Here is a 22,280-nt window from a genome sequence, read left to right as displayed (position 1 = left end):
TTTAAGTACATTTGCTTCAACCCCACCCAGAGGGTGTTCCTGATGTCCCCAGATCTACAGTCCATTTGTCTGTTCAGGTTCTCCAGACACCTGCCTTGGCTCAGGAGAAGAGACTTCATGGATCCTTGGAGTAGGGAAGGGAAGGTGGGGTTTTAATACAATGAGTTGTGTTTTCAACTTACCCTGCACTTTTGTCTTCAGAGGTACTTATTACCTTCAATATTTGAGTTACCATGAAAGCAATCATTGAGTAATCTTGTGAACTTTTTCCAAGAACTAGTCTAAGTTTCAGCTTTCTCTGATTGGCTCTGTCAATTACTACCTGCTGTCCAGTCCCAAAATGTTTGCAACAAGATGTCCTTTCCTCTTAGTCCCCTTGTGTGGCCTTTTTATTTCTTTAACTGCATTTTAGTAAGGCTTCAAGAAATAGGTCAAGACATAATTCCATCTGTGACAGCCATGAAGACATACTCTTTAGATGTCCCGCTGCAGGGAATATAACTGATGGAAGGCCTCAGCTGTCATGCTCAGAAACCCAACACTAGATGCTCCCACTCAATGGCAGATACTAAGGCAGGCCCATTCCTGGGAGATGAGAGTTCTCTGGTGGATGTTGTTGGATAGAAGACTCTCTGCTAGCCTTATTAATATAGTCTTAGAAGTGCATTATAGTGTAAGACCTGAGTTCCTTCTTTCTCTCCCCCTCCATTCTTTCCTTTCTTCTCTTCCCTTTTTCCTCCATTCTCCATGTCCCCTCCCTTCCTTCCTCCTTTCCTTCCTTTTTATTTCCATCCTTCCATCCCTCTCTTCACAGGAATCACAATTATATCTACCCTCAAAGGGTTCATCCAGTCTCTTCTGTATCCCTCCTCCTTTTCTGTTACAAATGTAACAGCTCCCCTCCTCTCCTCAGTCTCCTGTGTACTGAATCCCTTTTAAATGTCTGATTCATGAAGAACCTGGACTAATATGCCATTCAACACTTTTACTTGGAAATCAAGATTTCTTCTTCTAGATTTGGAATCTAGCATCTTTACTAAGATATAATTGTTACTGGTTATTTTCATTAATATGTCCTAAGGCATGAAGATGTGCCTTTTTGGTCTTTTGATTTATGTCTTATTTCTGGGAACTTTTTGAAATTATATCTATGTTTCTGTTCAACTATTTGTTTCTTTGCTTCAAGTATATGAGTTATGCATGTCTAATATTAAATTTTATCCTATATTTATCACTTTACTTTAGTTGTTTATGTTTATTTTTAACCCTCTTCTATATCCTTTGCTTTCAGAATTAACTATTTTCCTTTATTCTAATGTAACTCTCATTTCTATGCAATTGTTCTTTTCTCTTCTACACATCTTTTATTTTTTTCTCTTTTCTCAGCATCTTTCCCCAAACTCTCATGCATCTGCTTTTAGCTCTTGTTTTATGTATATGATTATTTTATTAAATGTTTTAGTACATGACAATACTTTTCTTCTTTTTGGTTCATAGAAAATCTGGGAGATAGTCTCTATTTACCATTTATGCTATGGTTTTTCCTATTCCTGCACTAGTTTTCCTCTCCATCCTCACCCCCTGCCTCTCTCATATCTTTCTACAAATTTAGTGTGATTATTATTATTGGATGAAAGAAATTTTTTACAAATTGGTTATGTGCAGGCTGCTCATAGTGCAGAGGCAATGTAGTATTGTTCTGACTCTGAATTACAGCTCTGCCAAATAATAGCTGCATGGCATTATTTCTAGAGTAGAGAAATAATAGCATTTATCTCATTGAATGCTTTGAGGACAGGTACATGAGTTCATGACATGAAAAAGTATACAGATAAAACATGTACACTAGACTTAGTAAGAACATGATAAATATTATCTTTAAAAATGTCATCTCGCCATATATTTTGGCACTTTCACTTTATCTTGCCTGTATCGGTCATACCTTCCTCATTTTTTGTAATTCAAAGTTACATGTACCTACTAAATTTGGGTAAGATAGAAATGTTCGTGGAATATTTTTCTTCTTGTTTTTGAATGATTTTTGATAGAGAAAAGGAGTGACACAAACAAGGTGCCATCTCCAGTCTCCCACAAATGTGGGGTCAGAGAAGTTCTACTGAAACATAATATTTAAATGAGAAGTCACATAACATAATATCCAAAGTGTCCAAAGTACAAGTGAGAATTTTCATACCAGGAACCAGGGATATTTTGAATAAGGAAAGGCAACAAATAGACACTAACATGTATGCTGGAATTATCTAACATGGTGCTTAAAATAGCTGCCATAAAAATGTTTCAACAAGCAATTCTGGCATGCTTGAAACAAATAAAAATAGAAATCCTCAAGAAAAGGAGATAAAAAGAAGAATCAAGTGAAAATTTTAGAACTACAAATACAGTCACAAAAATTTTTAAGCTTATGAGATCTCAGTGTCTCAACAGCAGAATGAATAGATAGAGGAAAGAACAAGTGAACTGATTTAGACAATGGAGAGGAAATAGATTTTAAAATGTGATCTGAGTATCAGAGACATGTTGGACTATAATAAAAAATTTAATATTTACATTATTAGAGTCTCAAAATGATTGGATGAAAAGAATAAGGATGGGAGGGTACCCAAAGAAATATGGCTGAAAATTCCCCAAACTTGGGAAAAGATTTAAGTCTATAGTTTCAAAAAACTGAAACGAAACTCATAAAGGATAAAACCAGAGAGACTCATGATGAGGCACAGTGCAGGAAAATTTCTAAAAACTGTAGACACTGAGAGGCTGAGGTAGGAGGATCACAAGATTGAAGCCAGTCTGGGCAACTTAGCAAGACTCTGTCTCAAGAATTTAATGAATATTTTTTTTTAAGTGCTGGGGATGTAGCTCAATGTGAAGGCCCTGGATTCTACTCCCAGTATTACAAAACAAACAAACAAACAAAACATTAAAACCAAATAAAAATTGAAATGAGCATCTCATAGAAGAAAAACAATTGGAATAAAAGCAGATTTCTCATTAGAAACCAAGGAGAACAGAAAGATGAGAGATATTAATATCAGGATTTTGATCTTCTTTCCTTTTTTCTTTCTTTCTCTTTTTGGTGGTGGTTGGGTGCTGGGGATCAAACCTAGGCCTTGCTAATGCTAAGCAAATGATCTACCACTGAGCTACATCTCCAGCCCAGGATATCATTTTTTAAGTGCTGAAAGGAAAGAACTATCAACCCAGAATATTTTTTTCAACAAAAATATACTTCACTAATAAGTGAGAATTTAAGACATCTCAGATTTTCTCACATGCAGACCTACTCTACAAGAATGGCTAAAGGAAATTCTTGAAACACACAAATAAAAACAACAGTAATAAGAAAAGAAGAACTCTTAGGGAATCAGGAAAGAAGAAAGAACAACAGAGCCGGTCCCAGCACCCGGAAGGAAGCTCCCCCACTGCCATCCCAAGCTTCTAGGCCAGAGAAGCTGAGCCGGTCCCAGCACCCAGAAGGAAGCTCCCCTGCTGCCATCCCAAGCTCCTAGGGCAGAGAAGGTGAGCCACATGGGCGCCAGAAGCACACAACCCCCCCCCCCGTGGAAATGAGAAGACACATAAACAAGCCTCAAAAACAGACTTCCAGATCACCTACAGCAACCCCAAAGAGAAACAAGATGGAACACTCTGATACTCAACCACCTGGACTCTCTGAACTGGCAACAAAAGAAGATCTGGGAAAAATGAAATCAGAAATAATTACTCAGATAACAGCAAAGATTGTGCTCATGGTGCAAGACATGATTAATAAATCTAGAGAGGACACAGATAAAAAAATAGAGGAGCTGAGGAACATGAATGAATCCCAACATAGGAAACAAATGGATTCCATAAAACAGATACAAACAGATTTCCAAGAGATTAAAAACTCCATGGAAAGTCTGCGCAGCAGAATGAACCAATGTGAGGATAGAATTTCACATATAGAAGATAAGATTGCAATTAGTGAGGAGGAAAAGAAAAATTGCTTTAAAATTGTAAGGGAATGTGACAAATCAATCCAGCAGCTGCTAGATGATGCAAAGAAGAATAACATAAGACTGATTGGAATCAGTGAGGAAAGAGGAGAGAGTGCAGATGACATAAAAAAAAACTCTTCACAGAGGTGATGGCAGAAAACTTTCCAAGGAGGGGAAAAGAGCTTGACATACAGATAAGTGAGGCATATAGGACTCCAAATAGCCTTGATCAAAAAAAATCTACACAGACATATAATTGTTAAGATTCCAGAAACACAACAGAAGAACAAAGTTCTCCAAGCACTCAGAGAAAAGAAACAAATCACATACAAAGGAAAGCCCATCAGAATCACAGCAGACTTCTCAATGCAAACCCTCAAGGCAAGAAGAGCTTGGAGTGATGTATTTCAAGCCCTAAAGGAAAACAGCCTCCAACCCAGACTGATGTACCCTGCAAAACTATCTTTCAAAATTGATGGAGAAATAAGATACTTTCAGGAGAAAGAGCACCTCAGGAACTTCATGAATACCAAACCGGCACTCCAAAAAATTTTAGACAATACCCTAGGAAAAGACAATGAGGATCACAACCCCAGGAAACCCAGCAGAATGAATCCATTGGGTGTGACAAATTAAAGGCAAAGTGGGAGAGTCCAACAAAAAGAAAAAGTCATGACAAGGCTTTTAAAACTTTTGACTTCATCTCCCTAATGAGTGTATAATTCAATCTCATTATTGTACTGATTAGTATTTTTCTGATTCTAGAGTTGCACACATTTCCTTGTGCTATGCTGGCTATTTATCATCTTCTTATGTCTACTTTTTAATTGGGTTGTCTATTAATGAGCTCTAAGAATTCTTTATATATTCTGGTCATAGGTTATATGCATTGTAAATATGGTCTGTTTAAGGACTACTTTTTATTTTAATGATGTCATTTAAAGTTCTAAATTTTGATGGAATCTCACTTATCATTTTTTTTCTTTTATACATCATGTTTTTTGTATCCTAGGTAGTTCTTGCCTATCCTGAATTCATAAATATTTTCCCTTATAATTTCTTCTTAAAGTTTTATACTTTTAGGCTTTCTTATTTAGGTTCATAGATCCCTTCAAGTTATTTTCATGTATGGAAAAAAAGGATTGAGATTAATTTTTTATATATGGATACCAGGTGTTCTAGTGGCGTTTGCTGAAGACACTATCTCTTCCTCGGCTCTTGAATCGAGTTTATATTCTATAAAATGGTAATGTTAAATAATCTTTCAAAACTCAGTGGACCATATATGTGTGGTTCTATTTCTAGATTCTCTGTTTTATTCCAATGATCTATACATCTTTCCTTACACCAACACTGCCTTGATTACTGTAGCTTTAGAAGAAGTCTTAAAATTAGGTACTATACATCTTCCAACACTGTTTTTGTTTTTGTTTTTGTTTTTGGCTTTTCTGGGTCCTTTGTACTCCTACATAACTTTAAAATTTCAATATCCAATTCTTCATTTATAGCAAGTATACACAGACCTGAATTTTTATATATACCTTGTGTTTTCTAATCCTGCTAAATTCAAGTACAAGTTCTAGGGGCTCCTAGAAATTTCTTAGTATTTTCTCTGGAGATGATCATTTCATCTACATATAAAGATTTTTGCTTCTGCCGTGCCAATCCTATCCTAGTTGTGTCATTTTATTGCCAGACTATTTTGGTTTAGACCTATGTTTCAAAGTCTAATGGACAATGAAGAGTAGGCATATATGCCCTTGTTCCCCACTTCAGGGAGAAAGCATTGTATCTTCTCCATTCATGGAAGGAGTTTTTGTTGGAAGTATGGAGTACATGTCTTTGATCTGTTGAGAAGGGTCTGTTCTACTTCTAGTCTCCTGATAGCTTTTACCATGAACAGCTGTAGAATTTAGTCCAATACTTTTTCTCCAACTAGTGGCAGGATCATATGGCTTTCTCCTTTCTTCTGTTAAAATGATGACTTTTGGGGGTGGATCTTCCAATGCTGAACCAACACTGCCATCACTATAACAAAACCACTTGCTACATCCTGCCAGATCTGACTTCTAATAGTTTGTTTTGTTAAACAAATTTCTATCTATGTTCATACCTTTTTCTTCTATTATCTTTATCCAGTTTTAGGATTAGCACAATGTTGAGTTCCTAAAATGAGGGGAGAAGTGTTCCTTTTTTTCTGCTTTAATTGTTTCATATAATTTATCAGTTAAAATGTTTATGAGCCTGCTGTTGTCATATAGGTAGGTTTTCAAGCTAGGAATATACTTTCTTTAATAGGTGCTATTAAAATTTTATATTTCTCCCAGAGTTAGTTTCATTAATTAGTCTTCCAAAGTACTTCTTAGAAGTTTTCAAATTTATTTCAAAACAGATTTTTGTAATATGCTTTCTATATCCTTTTAAATTCTGTAAAGTCTGTGGTAATGTCTCCTAGATCTTAATATTGTAATTTTAAAAATGTATAATGGATATTGTGTAACAGGAAGAAAAGGTCTAAAAGAGCAGGGGAATTGGGAGGGGTAGGGGAAGGGAAAAAAGGGAAAGGAAAAAATATGAGAAGAGGAAAAAAATGGAAACAAGGTCTTTACAAATAGGTAAGGGTGGAGGGAGTGAAGGGAGGGCAAGGGAAGGGGAAAAAAAAGTAAGAACCAAGAGACTCATGTAATGGTACAAGATCCCAGTGATGAATGTAACTGTATTTTATACCTAAAATGTACCAATAAAGTTAATGGGGGGGGTGGGGGGAGAAGAAAGAACAATGGAAAGAGTAAGAATATGGGTAAGTCCAATAGGCTTTCCTTCTTCTCTTGAATTTTCTGCATTGAGGTTGGTAAAAACAAAAAGGAAGCCAGTTCTCAAATTAAGTACAAAAAGAAGAAAGGAGAGATAACCACTAGAATAATAAGGAGGCTGAAAAAGGATTTTCAACTTACGTAGAAATATATTTTTCAAAGAAGAAAAACCACCACATCTATGGGACCATTCCACAGAGAAAAAAAGAAAAAAGGACTATATTAATCAAAATCGATATGCAGAACCCAATCTGGATGAAAACAAAGCCCATTAAATAGAGATAATTCTCTACCAGCATATGAGGGTATAGAGGAAACTTATAAGAACATGAATATAACAGAAAAATAATTCAAGGTCCAGATGGTAGGCATAAGGCAAAATGAAAGTGGAGATCGAAGAGCTAAGGGGGAAAAATTGGAGAAAACACTAACTCAATTTCAAAATCAGTAAACATCACTGAGCCAATTTCACTGTACCCTCCCCTCCCAGATTAATGGAGGTGGTTGGATTTTGGGTCAGAGGCAGAGGCCAAGAGTGCATCACTGAAAAGGAGGCACTGAATAAAGAGACCTCCACACTAGCAACAATCTTTCTACTACAATTGATCTGTCACCTTCAGCACAGGGCAGAGGTGTGTGTGGGGGGGGCATGAGAAGACAAGGCAATAAAATGCCTCAAAAAACTTCCAACTAAAAAACTTCCAACTTCCCAAAGTTGACCAATGAGAAAGAAATCAAAAGCTGAACAGATGAATTATAGGAAATGATAGAAGAGGAGAAAAAAACAGGTCAATAAAGTGTGGTGCTTGGTGAGCTCAAAGATGACCTGACTAAACAGACATGTCATGGACACAATAAACAAAATGGCCATTGAGTTCTAAGACACTAATAAAAAGCTAGCTGAGCTAAATAAAATGATACAAAACAAATGACCAGTTTAGCAAAAAAAAAAAAAAATCACAGTCCAAGGAAAGGTACAAAACAGACATCCAAGATAAAAAAAATTCTAAGGAAAAGTATGGGCATCAGAAGTGACCAGTGTAAGGACAGAGTGTCAGAACTAGATGAAAAGGCTGATGTAGGTGAACATATGCTTACGGATACCTTCAAAACAGAAGAACATGGAAAATAGATCCAACAGCAGCGAGATGATGCAAAGAAGACTAATCTAAGTGAATTGGAATTAGGGAAAAATTAGAGGACAGCAGAAATGGCATAAAAGGCCTGTTTATAAACAAGTAGCACAAAAGTTTTCAAATATGGGGAAATAGACCCTGCCGAGGTCCCCAGTCATGCGGAACACACGCTGACTCAGCCCGCTGCAGACAGGCAGGTCTGTGCATGCCCTACCGAGGACCTGAGTCACACAGAAGACACCGGATCACCCCACTGCAGACAGGCAGCCACCTGATTCCACATTACCAAGGCGCAGAGGACACCAGACCACCAGACCAAGGTACTGAGTCCCACTGTTCCCGGCCCAGAGGTAGGGGCTTCCCGGTCACCATCCCTCCCGCTGCTCCCAGCCCACAGGAAAGGGCTTTTGGGTCACCATCCCTACTGCTGCTCCCGGCCCCTGGCCCACCCAGCTCAGAGGAGGTAATCCGTGCAGGCGCTAACAGCCCCCTGCCCCAGTAGAAATGAGAAAACAAGTAAATAAGTCTCAAAACCAGACTTTCAGATCACCTACAGCAACCCCAAAGGGAAATGAGATGGAACCCTCTGATACTCAACCACCTGGACCCACTGAACTGGCAACAAAAGGGGATCTGGAAAAAATGAAATCAGAAATAATTTCTCAGATAACAGGAGAAATTGTGCCCCTAGTGCAAGACATGATTAATAAATCTAGAGAGGAGCTAAGGAACATGATGGAATCCCAACATAAGAAACAAATGGAATCCATAAAACAGATGCAAATAGATTTCCAGGACATGAAAAATTCCATTGAAAGTCTACACAGCAGAATGAACCAGTGTGAGGACAGAATTTCAGATATAGAAGATAAGATTGGAATTAGTGACCAGGAAAAGAAAAATTGCTTCAAAATTATAAGGGAACATGAGAAATCAATCCAGCAGCTGCTAGATGATGCAAAAAAGAATAACATAAGACTGATTGGGCTCAATGAAGAAACAGGAGAGGGTGGAGATGACATAAAAAATCTCTTCACAGAAATAATGGCAGAAAACTTCCCAAGCAGGGGAAAAGAGCTTGACATACAGATAAGTGAGGCATGTAGGACTCCAGCTAGCCTTGATCAAAAAAAAATCTACACATAGGCATATAATTGTTAAGATTCCAGAAACACAACAGAAGAACAAAGTTCTCCAAGCACTCAGAGAAAAGAAACAAATCACATAAAAAGGAAAGCCCATCAGAATCACAGCAGACTTCTCAACACAAACCATCAAGGCAAGAAGAGCTTGGAGTGACATATTCCAAGCCCTAAAAGAAAACAGCCTCCAAGCCAGATTGATGTACCCTGCAAAACTATCTTTCAAAATGGATGGAGAAATAAGATACTTTCATGACAAAGAGCAGCTTAGGAACTTCGTGAATACCAAACCAGCACTCCAAAGAATTTTACACAATAGCCTAGGAACAGATGTTGAGGATCACAACCCCAGGAAGCAAAGCAGAGTGAACCCATCGGGCATGACAAGAAATTAAATGGAAAGGAGGAGAACCCAACAAAAAGAAAAACTCATAGCAATGACAAGTCAATATGTTTCAGTTATAACCATCAACGTTAATGGCCTCAATTCACCAATCAAAAGAAATAGACTGGCAGAATGGGTCAAGAAGCAAAATCCAACAATATGCTGCATACAAGAAACACACTTCATTCAAAAGGAAACTCACAGACTGAAAGTTAAAGGGTGGAAAACAATACTCCATGTGACAGGAACCCGAAAAAAAGCAGGAGTAGCTATCCTCTTGGCAGATCAAGTAGATTTCAAACCAACACTGATTAAGAGAGACGAAGAAGGACACTACAGCCTTGTAAAGGGAAGAATCCAAGAGGAAGACATGACAATCATAAATATCTATGCACCAAACACTAGTGCACCCAACTATATAAAACAAATACTAACGGACATGAAAAGTCATATATGCACTAATACAATTGTAGTGGGGGACCTCAACACCCCACTGTCACAAATAGATAGATCAAATAGACTAAAAATAAGTAATGAAATACTAGAACTCAATCGAACTCTTGAACAAATGAACTTAACAGATGTTTACAGAGTGTTTCACCCCACAAAATCAGAATACACATTCTTCTCAGCTGCACATGGGTCATTCTCCAAAATAGACCACATACTCACACAGAGAACATGTTTAAGTAAGTGCAAAGGAATTGAAGTTATCCCCTGTATATTACCAGACCATAGTGCAATGAAATTGGAGATCCATAGCAAAAGAAACTGCAAAAATTTCATAAACACGTGGAAATTGAACAACACACTTCTGAATAACCAATGGGTCACAGAGGAAATTAAAGAAGATATCAGACAGTTCCTTCAATTAAATGACAATGACAATACAACATATCGGAATCTATGGGACACAATGAAAGCAGTCTTAAGAGGGAAATTCATAGCAGTGAATGGCCACATTAGGAAAACAGAATGAGCCCAATTAAACAACCTGATGCTGAACCTCAAGCTTCTAGAAAAAGAAGAGCAGGACAACCCCAAAGCTCATACAAGGGAGGAAATTATAAAGATCAGAGGAGAAATCAATGCAATGGAGACTAAGAGAACAATACAAAAAAATCAATGAAGCCAAGAGTTGGTTCTTTGAAAGAATCCACAAAATTGACAAACCTTTAGACAACCTTGTCAGAAAAAGGAAAGAAAAGGCCCAAATCCATGCAATTAGGAATGAAAAGGGTGAAATTACCACAGACCCAGCAGAAATCCAGATGATCATCAATAGCTACTTCCAGAACCTATACGCCAATAAGATGAACAACACAGAAGAAATGGACAGATTCCTAGATACATATGAATTACCAAAGTTGAATGAAGAAGACCTAAAAATTCTGAACAACCCAATATCAAGCAATGAAATTGAAAATGGAATTAAAAACTTATCAACTAAGAACAGCCTGGGCTCTGATGGCTTCACTGCTGAATTCTACAAGACATTTAGAGAGGAACTGCTGCCACTACTGTTTAAACTCTTCAATGAAATTGAAAGGGAGGCAATACTCCCAAATTCATTCCTGGAAGCAAGGATCACGTTGATCCCCAAAGCAGAGAAAGACCCAACTGAAAAAGAGAACTGTAGGCCAATCTCACTAATGAACATAGATGCAAAAATCCTTAATAAGATACTGGCAAATAGAATGCAGAAGATCATCAAGAAGATCATACACCCTCATCAAGTGGGATTCATCCCAGGGATGCAGGGATGGTTCAATATATGACAATCAATTGATGTAATACACTATATCATTAGAGCCAAGGACAAAAACCATATGATTATCTCCACAGATGCAGAAAAAGCATTTGACAAAATCCAACATGCATTTATGATAAAAACCCTACAAAAAATTGGAATAGATGGTCTCTACCTCAAACTGATAGAAGCCATCTATGAAAAACCAACAGCCAATATCATACTAAATGGTCAAAAACTGAAATCCTTCACACTAAAATCAGGAACAAGAGAAGGATGTCCACTATCACCACTCTTGTTCAATATAGTTCTGGAAACATTAGCCATGGCAATTAGACAAGAGAAAGAAATAAAAGGAATAAAGATAGGAAATGAAGAAGTCAAATTGTCATTATTTGCAGATGACATGATACTCTATATAGAAGACCCCAAGAACTCCACCAAAAGTCTTCTAGACTTAATAACCAAATTCAGTCAAGTAGCTGGTTACAAGGTCAACACACAAAAATCAATACCTTTCCTCTACACCAATGACAGACTCACTGAGAGAGAAATAGGGCAAACAATTCCTTTCACAATAGCATCCAAAAAACTGAAATACCTAGGAATCATCCTAATGAAAGAAATCAAAGACCTCTTCTCTGAAAACTATGGCACTCTGAAAAGAGAGATTGAAGATGATATCAGAAAATGGACAGACATCCCCTGCTCCTGGGTAGGAAGGATTAATAGAGTGAAAATGGCCATACTTCCAAAACTGCTATATAGATTTAATGCAATTCCAATTGAGATCCCAGCAGCATACTTCATAGACCTCGAGAAAACAATCCAAAAATTCATTTGGAGCAAGAAGAGACCCAGAATAGCAAAAGCAATTCTAGGTAACAGAGACATGGCAGGGGGTATCACAATCCCCAACCTGCAACTATACTACAAAGCTACTGTGATAAAAACAGCATGGTACTGGCAAAGAAACAGACTTGAGGACCAGTGGAACCGATTAGAAGATGCAGAAACAACGCCAGACACATTCAGCCATCTCATCTTCGACAAAGGACCCAAACACCCTCACTGTTGGAAAGATAGCCTCTTTAATAAATGGTGCTGGAAAAATTGGGCTTCAACTTGCCAAAGATTAAAACTAGACTTATATCTCTCACCATGCACTAAACTAAAATCAAAATGGATTAAAGATCTAAATATTAAAATAGAAACTCTGAACCAGTTGGAACAGAGGTTAGGTAGAACCCTTGAAGACATCGGTGTAGGAAAAGATTTTATGAACAAAACCTCAGTTGCCCGTGAACTAGCACAAACAATCAACAAATGGGATCTCTTCTTATTAAAAAGCTTCTGCACAGCAAGAGAAACCACCAGCAGTGTGAAGAGACAATCCACAATGTGGGAAAAAATCTTCACCTGCTCTTCCTCAGACAAAGGTCTACTATCTTGAATCTATAAAGAACTTAAAAAGATCAGATCTCCCAAATTTAAAGACCCAATCCAAAAATGGGAAGCTGAAATGAACAGACATTTCTCAGACAAAGAAGTAGAAATAGCAAATAAATACATGAAAAAATGTTCAACATCACTGGTCATTTGAGAGATGCAAATGAAAACAACGCTGAGATTCCACTTCACTCCAGAAAGAATGGCTGCTATCATGAAATCAACCAATAACAAATGCTGGCGGGGCTGTGGGGAAAGAGGAAGCCTGCTCCACTACTGGTAGGAGTGTAGACTGGTGCAAGCACTGTGGAAATCAGTATGGAGATACCTCAAAGAACTAGGACTGGAAGTCCCATTTGACCCTGCTATTCCGCTGCTGGGGATCTTCCCCAAAGAATCAGAAGAATCATACCACAGTGATATATGTGCACCCATGTTCATAGCAGCACAGTTTGTAATAACTAAAACTTGGAAACAGCCCAAATGCCCATCAACTGGAGACTGGATAAAGAAAATGTGGGGTTTTTTATAAAATGGAGTACTACTCAGCCATAAAAAATGAGAAATTAGAGACATTTATAGCTAAGTGGATGCACATTGAGGCAGTACTCTTAAGTGAAATCAATAGGACACACATGTGTAAATACCGAAGAGTTTCTCTGGTGTGAGAAACTGAAAGTCTAAATAAGGACTAAATGTGTAATAGGTAATGTGAAATAGGAAGAAAAGGGGCAAAGGGGAAGGAAGTGGGAGGGCTAGGGGAAAGGATAGAAGGGAATGGGATTAATATGAGAAAATGGAAAAATAGGAACATAATCTTTGTAAATAGGGAGGACTGGAGGGGTTGAAGGGAGGGCTGGGCAAGGGTGAAAAATAAGAAGCAAGAGAGACTATGTAAAGGTGCAAATTTCCAATGATGATTATCATTATACCGTATACCTACAATGTACCAATGATTAGAATGAATAATCGATAATGCAAAATAGGAAGAAAAGGTCCAAAGGGGTAGGGGTAGTGGGAGCAGCAGGGGAAAGGAAAGAAGGGAAAGGAAAAACGATGAGAAATGGAAAAAATGGAAATAAAGTCTTTGTAAATAGGGAAGGGTGGAGGGGGTGAAGGGAGGGCTAGGAATGGGGAAAAAGTAAGAACCAAGTTGCATCATGTAAAGGTACAATTCCCAATCAGAAATGTAATTGTGTTGTATACCTACAATGTACCAATAAAAGAATTTAATACAAAAAAAAAAGAAAAGATGACATATAAGAAATACATCACAATAAACATGGAATTCAGGTATTGAAGCAATTGAACTTGCTGATCTTAACATTAATTGCGTATGTCAGTCTCGTGACTAAAATATTGCCTGTAATATATAATTGTAGATCATAATGCCATTGGATAAAATGTGATGAGTGGAAACACAAATGAGTGAGAAAACAGAAATATAAAGTGGGGCAAAGTAATAATAAGAACAACAATACCAGTAGTAATAGCAGCAGTGGTAATGGTAGTAGTTGAAGCTGCCACTTGCTGAACACATAGGATGTGCCAAGCAGAAAAAGAAATGCTTTCCATGAATTATCTCATTTGGTGCCCTTAACGTCTGACTTCTAGAGAGATTCGGGAATCTGCCCATGGTCATACAAGCAATCTATAGCAGAAAACTGAATCTTTGATTTCTAAGTAAATCTTTAGTTTCTTATTTAGAAAATTTCCAAATAAGAAATCCTTCACATATCGACTTTCTAAAGTAGAGAACTATCTTTTAATAGCTTTAACCACCTTATTGAGATTTTTGTTTTCTTTAATAGATTTAGAGAATACATTCAAATACCCTCCAAGTGTCCTCTACAGGATGAAAATTGAGTTTCCTCTATCTTGTTTCTTTCCTCTTACGTTACTTTCATTTTTGCAAACTCAATTTCTTCCCAAATCATTGCAATGGCACCTTTGAGCCCAGCCTAGATTAAATATCCATCTTTATCTCCTCCTGTTTTGCAATGTGACACCCAGATGAGGATCCAAGACTTCAATTTCAGTGCTGACACATATTCTGTCTTTGTCCTTGGCCAATCTTTCTGGTTTCATGCCCTTATTTGTGTAAAGCTAGCAGTGAGAATAGTCAAGGCCCAGTAAACTTAATTTTAAGCCATTAGAAAAGTCTTCGGCAAAACACTGGATGAAAGTGTCAACTATTAATGAACATTTTTATCTCTTCATCATGAGGCAAATTTGCTGAATTATTAATATAATCTAAACTCCTATGAATAGTTCACTAGCTCCTAAAATTCACACCAGCCCACCTGTTATGTTGAAGGCACAAAGCAGGAATGCTCCTCAACACTGTGTGGCCCTCTATATAGCTAAAGGCAGTAAATACAAAAATCTAAAGGGAACTGGTCCTTATGGAAATTTTTTCAATGGTTGCCTGGTTTTAAAAAACAAATTATTTGGTCTAATTCTTCTCAGAGATTGGATTGGAATGTAAGGCTACAATTCCAACGCACCTGCAACTAAGGAAACTCAGAAGACTAGAAGCTTCAGTCTCTGTTTAGATTCATATGTTTATGAAGAAATGGCAGGGAAATGTTTCCAGTTGTGTCCATCCTGTGGTGAAGACTAATGGACCAGAAAGTTGGAGACAGAACAAGACCAATTCAGTATGCTGGAGAGAGAAAACAAAAATTAGTACTCTAATAGGACAATTTAGTACTGGTCTTATATGAAGTCAGAGTGCTTCACATATTTTGACTTCTGATAATCAGTTTTTTTACTAAAGAATACCTCTATTTAGATGGATTTTTCTCAGATGCAAAAGATAAAAATTTAGCTTTTCCAGGCCTGAGTATAATAAATACAGAACCTGCATGAGGATATATTATAGTCATCTCATTGTTTCTTTTCCTTCAGTACAAAAGGACATATCTACATATCTTCTTCAGAGAAGACACACTTTCCCCTATCTGATATTTTGGGGGGGGTCATGACTGGTGTCTGAAGGCTGAGCCCAGTGGGGGATTGGTAAAGTCTCAGATTCACTGTCGACTCTGGCTCATGGGAAGACAGCTGCGGTGCAGCATCAAGTCGTCAGGATTATGAACATATATCCACCTAGGATCTAGTGGGACCTTCAGGAGGTAAAGTTCCGTTCAGTCTAGAATAAGATAGGATGGGAAGTTTTCCAAAAAGGCTTTGTATATGGATTGGAGCTGAGTAGAACAGGTTGGCACGGATTCTGGGAAAAAGCTGAATTTAATTAGACTAGACAGGGAATTTAATACAAAGACATGAATGATTAAAAGAAGTCTGGAATGTCCTGCTGATTGTAAATGGTTTGGCATTACTGATCAGGATGCCAGGGATTTAGGAAAGATGGGCCAGAGGTAGGCTTTATCATGTTAGACTTTGCCCTGTGTAATTAGGCAGAGGCCCTGCCAGAAATAGTGTACCCACAAGGAATAATTGAAAAGTTTAACGAGGGGTATATTTATAAAAGGGTAGGCATGTTGAAGAAACCAAAAATCAACGATAAAGCACCCTGAGTCTAATTATAATGGGCATCCTTACCACATCAAGGACCAAAGAGATACAAAGAAGGACCAGGTATTACAGGATTTCCCAACAAGAACACTATTGACATTTTAGACTGGGCAAATCTTTGCTGTGCGACTGTCTCAGGCCATGTGGGATATTTCATAGAACCCTTGAACTCTACCCAGGACATGCCAGTAGCACTGCCTCTCCCCCACCTCTATGACAATGAGAAATAAAAATATCTCCAGGAATTGTCAAATGTCCTTTTAGGGGCTAAGTTTTCCCCCACAGAGAATCACCGATTAATAGAAATCTAATGTGCCGAGGGACTCCTAACAGGAAGTATGAATAAAAGAAATAGAAGACAGCCAGTAGAGAATTATACCTAATGTTTCTCTTCTCTTATTTATTTCTCCATTTCACCAGTTTTAAGTGGAAGCTGCATAATAAGGAAGCCCACATGAGGTAGACTGCAGAAATCAGATTCCAGGGTGCAGAGCTTGGTGGAGAAGGCTGTGGTGTGGATCTAAGAAGGCCAGAAGAGCTCACCCACACACCAGGTTAGGGATCTGGACATCCTACTCTAGGCTGTGCAGACTTTCATGTGAAGATTTCTTTTTTCAGTTTTGAAAAAATATATATATACACACTACATATACATACATATATGTATACATATGTATATTTATACACATATGTATATATTCTTTCACAGGTTTCACAGCAAGCAAGCAGTCTCTTTTTTAAAGAAGAGCTATTTCATTCCAGGCTTTTGTTACCTTTCTAACATTGGTGGCTTGTTAGAAAATTGAATCATGTGCAAATTTTCATCTTCTGCTCAATTAATCACATTTCTCCAGAATGTAGGATGTGATTATTTCTTTAAAAAAAATTGTCTTGTTTAAACATTGTCTCCAGAGATGGGATTGCCTCAAAGACACCTTGAACTGAGTGAGTTGGAACCATGGAGGTGTTTCCCTACTTTCAGTGGTATCCCATGGCTCCTTTGTGTAGTATGGTCTTTGAGTAGTATTAGGCCAGTTGACACAGGAAAAGTAGCATATGCAAATTGAATTCCTATGCTGAACTGTGGCAGCTGGAGACACCAGCGTATTGGAAAACATCCTCTGGGCAAGAGCTATTGGACTGGGTTTCAGAAATAGTGACCTTGCATCATGAACAATGATTACTATTACAGCAAGAATTTGCACTATGCAATGGGGCTCATTTCTATATTTCTTGAGTTTTAGTTTGTATATTTGTGAAATGTATTACACTAAGTTCTCTTCACCTACAAATGCAGAAGTTCTATAAAGGGTAGAAGATTTCTGGTTTTGTTTGTTCTGTTTTATTTTTCCTCTCCAGAATTGACCATCCTATAAAGCCCAGGGCCAGAGGTCTGAAGTAGTATTTACAAACCTTCTGGACTTAATTTCCACCATTACACAAAGAAGAATATATTTTCTATCAGCCCCAGTGAAATCACATCAAACTACAAAGCTTAGAAAAGAGATTCTAATGCTTTTTAAATAATTATTGAATTTTTGGAAGAAAGATCACAAAAGTAAAATGCCTTTTAATCACATGATAAGATCCATATGATTTATGACAACTGTTGCTGACTTTTTAAAAATAAATTTTATTTTATTTTATCCCATTCCCCCTCAAGCCCCCTCCCCCCCCCTCCCCATGTACAAAAGCTGTTTCCATTTTTCCCTAATTTCACTTTTTTTCTTGTTGCTTCCTTCCTTTCTCCCTCCCTCCTCCCTTGTTCCCCTTCTCATTTGAACACTTTCTTCCCGTTTCCCAACATCCTTTATACCTGATGATGACTTGGATCACCAACTCTATTAGTGTTTGACAGGTTTCTGCACTGGAAAGTTACCTTTTTTCATAGCTCTTTTCCTACTGTAGTCTTTGGAAGGAAGTCACTATGTGCAGCACATCCTTCAGGAGTGGAGGGGGCATTCATGCTCCCCCTATTTTGGGATGGAGTATTTACCTAATTTACTCAGGATTCAGCACAGATTTGTTTCTTCTTCCTCAATTATTAGTTTATCCAATCATTTATTTTCATTGTTATGAACTCATGGATACACTTATTTTATACTTTGAGTTACAATCTAAAATTATTTACTTTATTGTTTAAATTATTCCAATTTTGGCCTGGCTGGTTCTGTATGTCACTTTGCCATTCATCCATCATTAGGGTCGGTTCTTTCTTTTTTGAGCACTTCCTTACTTTGTGGCACTACAAGACACTCCAGATTGTCTTAAGTATTTCTTGCCTAGGTCTTAGAATTAGCCATGACTCCAATAAGCCCTGGTGCCTTTTACTGGGAGATAGTATTTAAAAGCCAAAATCTGGGTGGCGTGTAGTCACTGCTATGGAGGCATTTTTTTCAGACTCTTGAAGCCAACAGAGTGTAGGAATGTATGGGTTTGTACAAACTCATGAGAGTGCTTATAAATATATCTATGAATACTTTGTGTAAGCATCTGTATCTATATTGAGTTAAAAGTGAGTTTATATTGCCTGTTCCTCTGCATGTCTATAAACTCCCGGTCCAATACAGAGAAAACTAGCTCCTGTCATCTGCCATTGAGTTGCTTAATTGTTGGATTCCAGAGTCATGTACAGCAATATCAGAATTGTTAATCTCTACCCCTGCGGGAGGCAACTCTATCAATACATGCTGCGTCTCTCCTATGTGGCTCTATCTCTTCCCAAAGTTTCTTTGTAAATTTATTTTCCTCACTTCCTTCAGTGAGGTTTTGTACATTTATAATACAGTTCCCTTTCCAGTATGCATTCTTATCTGGAATCTGCAGCTTTTGAAATAATTTTAGAAATATACGTGCATTAAGATGTATGTATGTATTCCATGTTAACATAGAAGTAGCCTTTGCGTTGTGTACTTCTGTGGGTTTTGACAAGTGGATAGCATATAACACTCCCCATTATGGTACCATACAGAACAGTTCCACCACCCTTTCTTTACTTTTCTCTTCCTCCTCCCCCTGATGGAAACTGCTGACCTTTTTTATTGTATCTATAGATTAGTCTTTTCCAAAATGTCATATAGCTGGAATCATACAGTTTGTAGTCTTTTCAGATTTTTTTTAGCAATATGTATTTAATTTTCCTCCATGTATTATCATTGCTTGGTAGCTCATATCTTTTCACTGATAAATAATATTCCATTATATGGATGCACCACAGTTTATATTCATCTACTCAAGGATATCTTGTTTGCGTCTAAGTTTTGGTAATTATGAATAAAGCTATAATAAATATCTGTATGCAGATTTTTGTGTGGATTTAAGTCTTCAACTCAATAGGTAAATACCTAGGAACATGATTTCTGGGTGATATGGTAAGACTATGTTTAGTTTTGTAACTGTTATTATTCAGATTTAAAATGCCCCCCAAAGTCTCGTGCATTTGGAATGTGATTAGATCATGGGGTGCTATACTCATCAGTGGATTCATCCACTGATGAGTTCAGTAGCTCAGGGCTGTTAGGAAGTGGGGCCTGGTTGGAGGAGGGTCACTGGGGTGTGACTTGGGGAGTGTATTCTTGTCCCTGGCTCCACCCTCCTCACTCTGTCTCTCTGTTTCATGGCTGCCATGGGGTGAGGGGCTGTTCCTCTGCCATGCTGCTCCACCAAGTTGTTCTGCCTTGGAGCCAACCAACCATGGACTGAATCCTCTGAAAACCTTGAGCCAAATAAACTTTAAGTCATGGGTGTCACATATTGTGTCTCAGAGATGAAGAAGCTGGCTAATACAGTAAGAAGCTGTCAAACTATTTCCCAAAGCAGCTGACCCATTTCGTATTCCCAATAACAATAAATAAGAGTTCCTTTATTGTCAGAGTTTTACATTTTAGCCATTCTAATTGGTGTGTAGCTATAGCCTGTTGTTGTTTGAATTTCCAATTCTCTAATGACATGAAGTATTGAATATCTTTTTATATTTGCCATCTTGAAATCTTTTTTGGTAAGACATCTCTTTAGATCTTTGCCCATTTAAAAATCAGATTGTTTGGCATCTTATTGTTGCATTTTAACACCACTTAATATTTTTTGGAGAACAGCAATTTAACAGATAATGTCTTGCAAATATTTTCTCCCAATCTGTGGCTTGTTTTTTCATTTTAACAGTATCCTTTACAGTGCAGCAGTTTTAAACTTTAACTTGGTCTCACTTGTCAACTTTTTCTTTCATGTGCCATGCTTTCAGTGTTGTATCTAAAAACTTATTGTCAATCCAAGATTCACCTAGATTTTTTCCAGTGTGATCTTCTAGAAGTAGTACACTTTGGACTTACATTTAGGTCTATGATCTCTTTTGAGTTACTTTTTGTGAAAGGTTTAAATTCTGTGTCTGGATTTCTTTTGCATGAGAATGTCCAGTTGCTTCATTAACATTTGTTGAAAAGATTATTATTTCTTCATTGAATTGCTTTTGTTCCTTTGTCAAAGATCAATGGACTGTATTTGGGTGGGTGGGGAGGTACTGGGAATCGAATTTGGGACCTTGTGCTTGTGAGGCAGGCGGCGGAACCACTGAGCTAAATCCCCGGCCCCTTATGGACTGTATTTGTACGGATCTATTTCTGGGTTCTCTGTTATGTTCCATCAGTTGCTATGTCCATTTTTTGCCTTCACCATGCTGCCTTGATTACTGTAGTGCATTTAGAGATACAATGAGGTAAATGGGAGTTGAAAGGGAACTATGAAAGGGTGCTATTTTGTTGGTTGAATGTACTGCATAAAATAAGTTTCTGAATTCCACTCACAGAACTTTGTCTGCCAACCATGCAAACAGTCATTTGAAATATTTTTCATTCAAGTTTGTCTGACTTTAGAAGTCTGATTCGAAGAGCCTAAGCAGAAACTTCACTCTTAATCCTTCCTTTCTCTGGTAATGTCTTGTAGTAGGATGCAGTGTAGTGTGGTCCAGTTGCACCTAATACTTCACAGCACAGAAATTAGGCTGTAAGAGATGAAAGTTTAAGGTGATGTTTTACTTGTGACCACCACAGGTACACAACGCAAAACATTAAGAACTGCTGACATTTCAATAAAAGAGAAGTCTATTTTGTTGTCTGTTTACTTTTTGCTCAGCAGTATCAACTTGTAAATGTCTAGTATATTACACCTACCCATATGACCCATGACTAAATTGCCACAGGAGGATGACAAGGAAGATTAATGTTTAGTAATGATGTAGGAGACACAAGACCTGACTTCTCCAGGACTTCTTATCTCTATAGTGTTCCAGTCTTTCAAAAAGATAAAATTCCAGCCGAAAGAGTCCACCCTCTGGCTCAGACTATAGCAGGGCAAACTTCTAGGGGTTTGGTTGGCTGTCCTGGCTGGGCCTCTTATCTTCAAGGTCTCTAAGAAGACTGGTTTGGTCTTTACCTATGCAGACCCAGGGCTAGGAAAACTAAGGTAAATCCCAAGTGTGGGTCCCCCGTTTGAAACAAAATGAAATGGACTCAGGGTCTGTTTGGAAAGACTTTTTAAAAGTGAATCTTGTTCTGAAACACCTTTAGCAGCTTCTTGTTGTAGTTGTTCATGAGTAGAAGTGTGTCATACACATACAATTGTACCTGTTGGCTGTACCAAATGTCTTCCTTTCTCCCCACTCCTGAGAAATTAAAAGCTGCTCCTGAGGTTGGGACATTAAATCTGCTATGGCTCCTATGGCTCTTGGAATAGAGATCAGCACAAATGTGGAGCTGTAAGGAGTCTCTCGGCCCCAGGGCTGACTGAAGGGGGCTGTTTGGGCATGAGTGACATGGGATAAGTCACACTTAACCCTTCCTCCTACCTCGGCACCGAGAAGGCTGAAATCCTTTCCCAAAGGAAGCTTCTTTCCTTAGGAGCCAAGGCTCTTCCAAGAACATTCTTCAGGATGAGAAATTAAGTGAACAGTTCTGGATGGGCCTCGAAGCGCCCTGGAGAGCTGCTGGTGCAAGTCTCTGCTCAAAGGCTAAAGAATCTGGAGTCTGATGTTCATAGGCGACAGCAGCAGCAAAAATGCATCTACTCAAGAAGA

This window comes from Heterocephalus glaber, unplaced genomic scaffold (genome assembly GCF_053883595.1).
Source record: "Heterocephalus glaber isolate CG9 unplaced genomic scaffold, H.glaber_assembly_v1.0 deba00001587, whole genome shotgun sequence".
Taxonomy (NCBI): Eukaryota; Metazoa; Chordata; class Mammalia; order Rodentia; family Bathyergidae; genus Heterocephalus; species Heterocephalus glaber.
The sequence above is the reverse complement of the archived record's forward strand: the minus strand, read 5'-3'. Positions refer to the sequence as shown.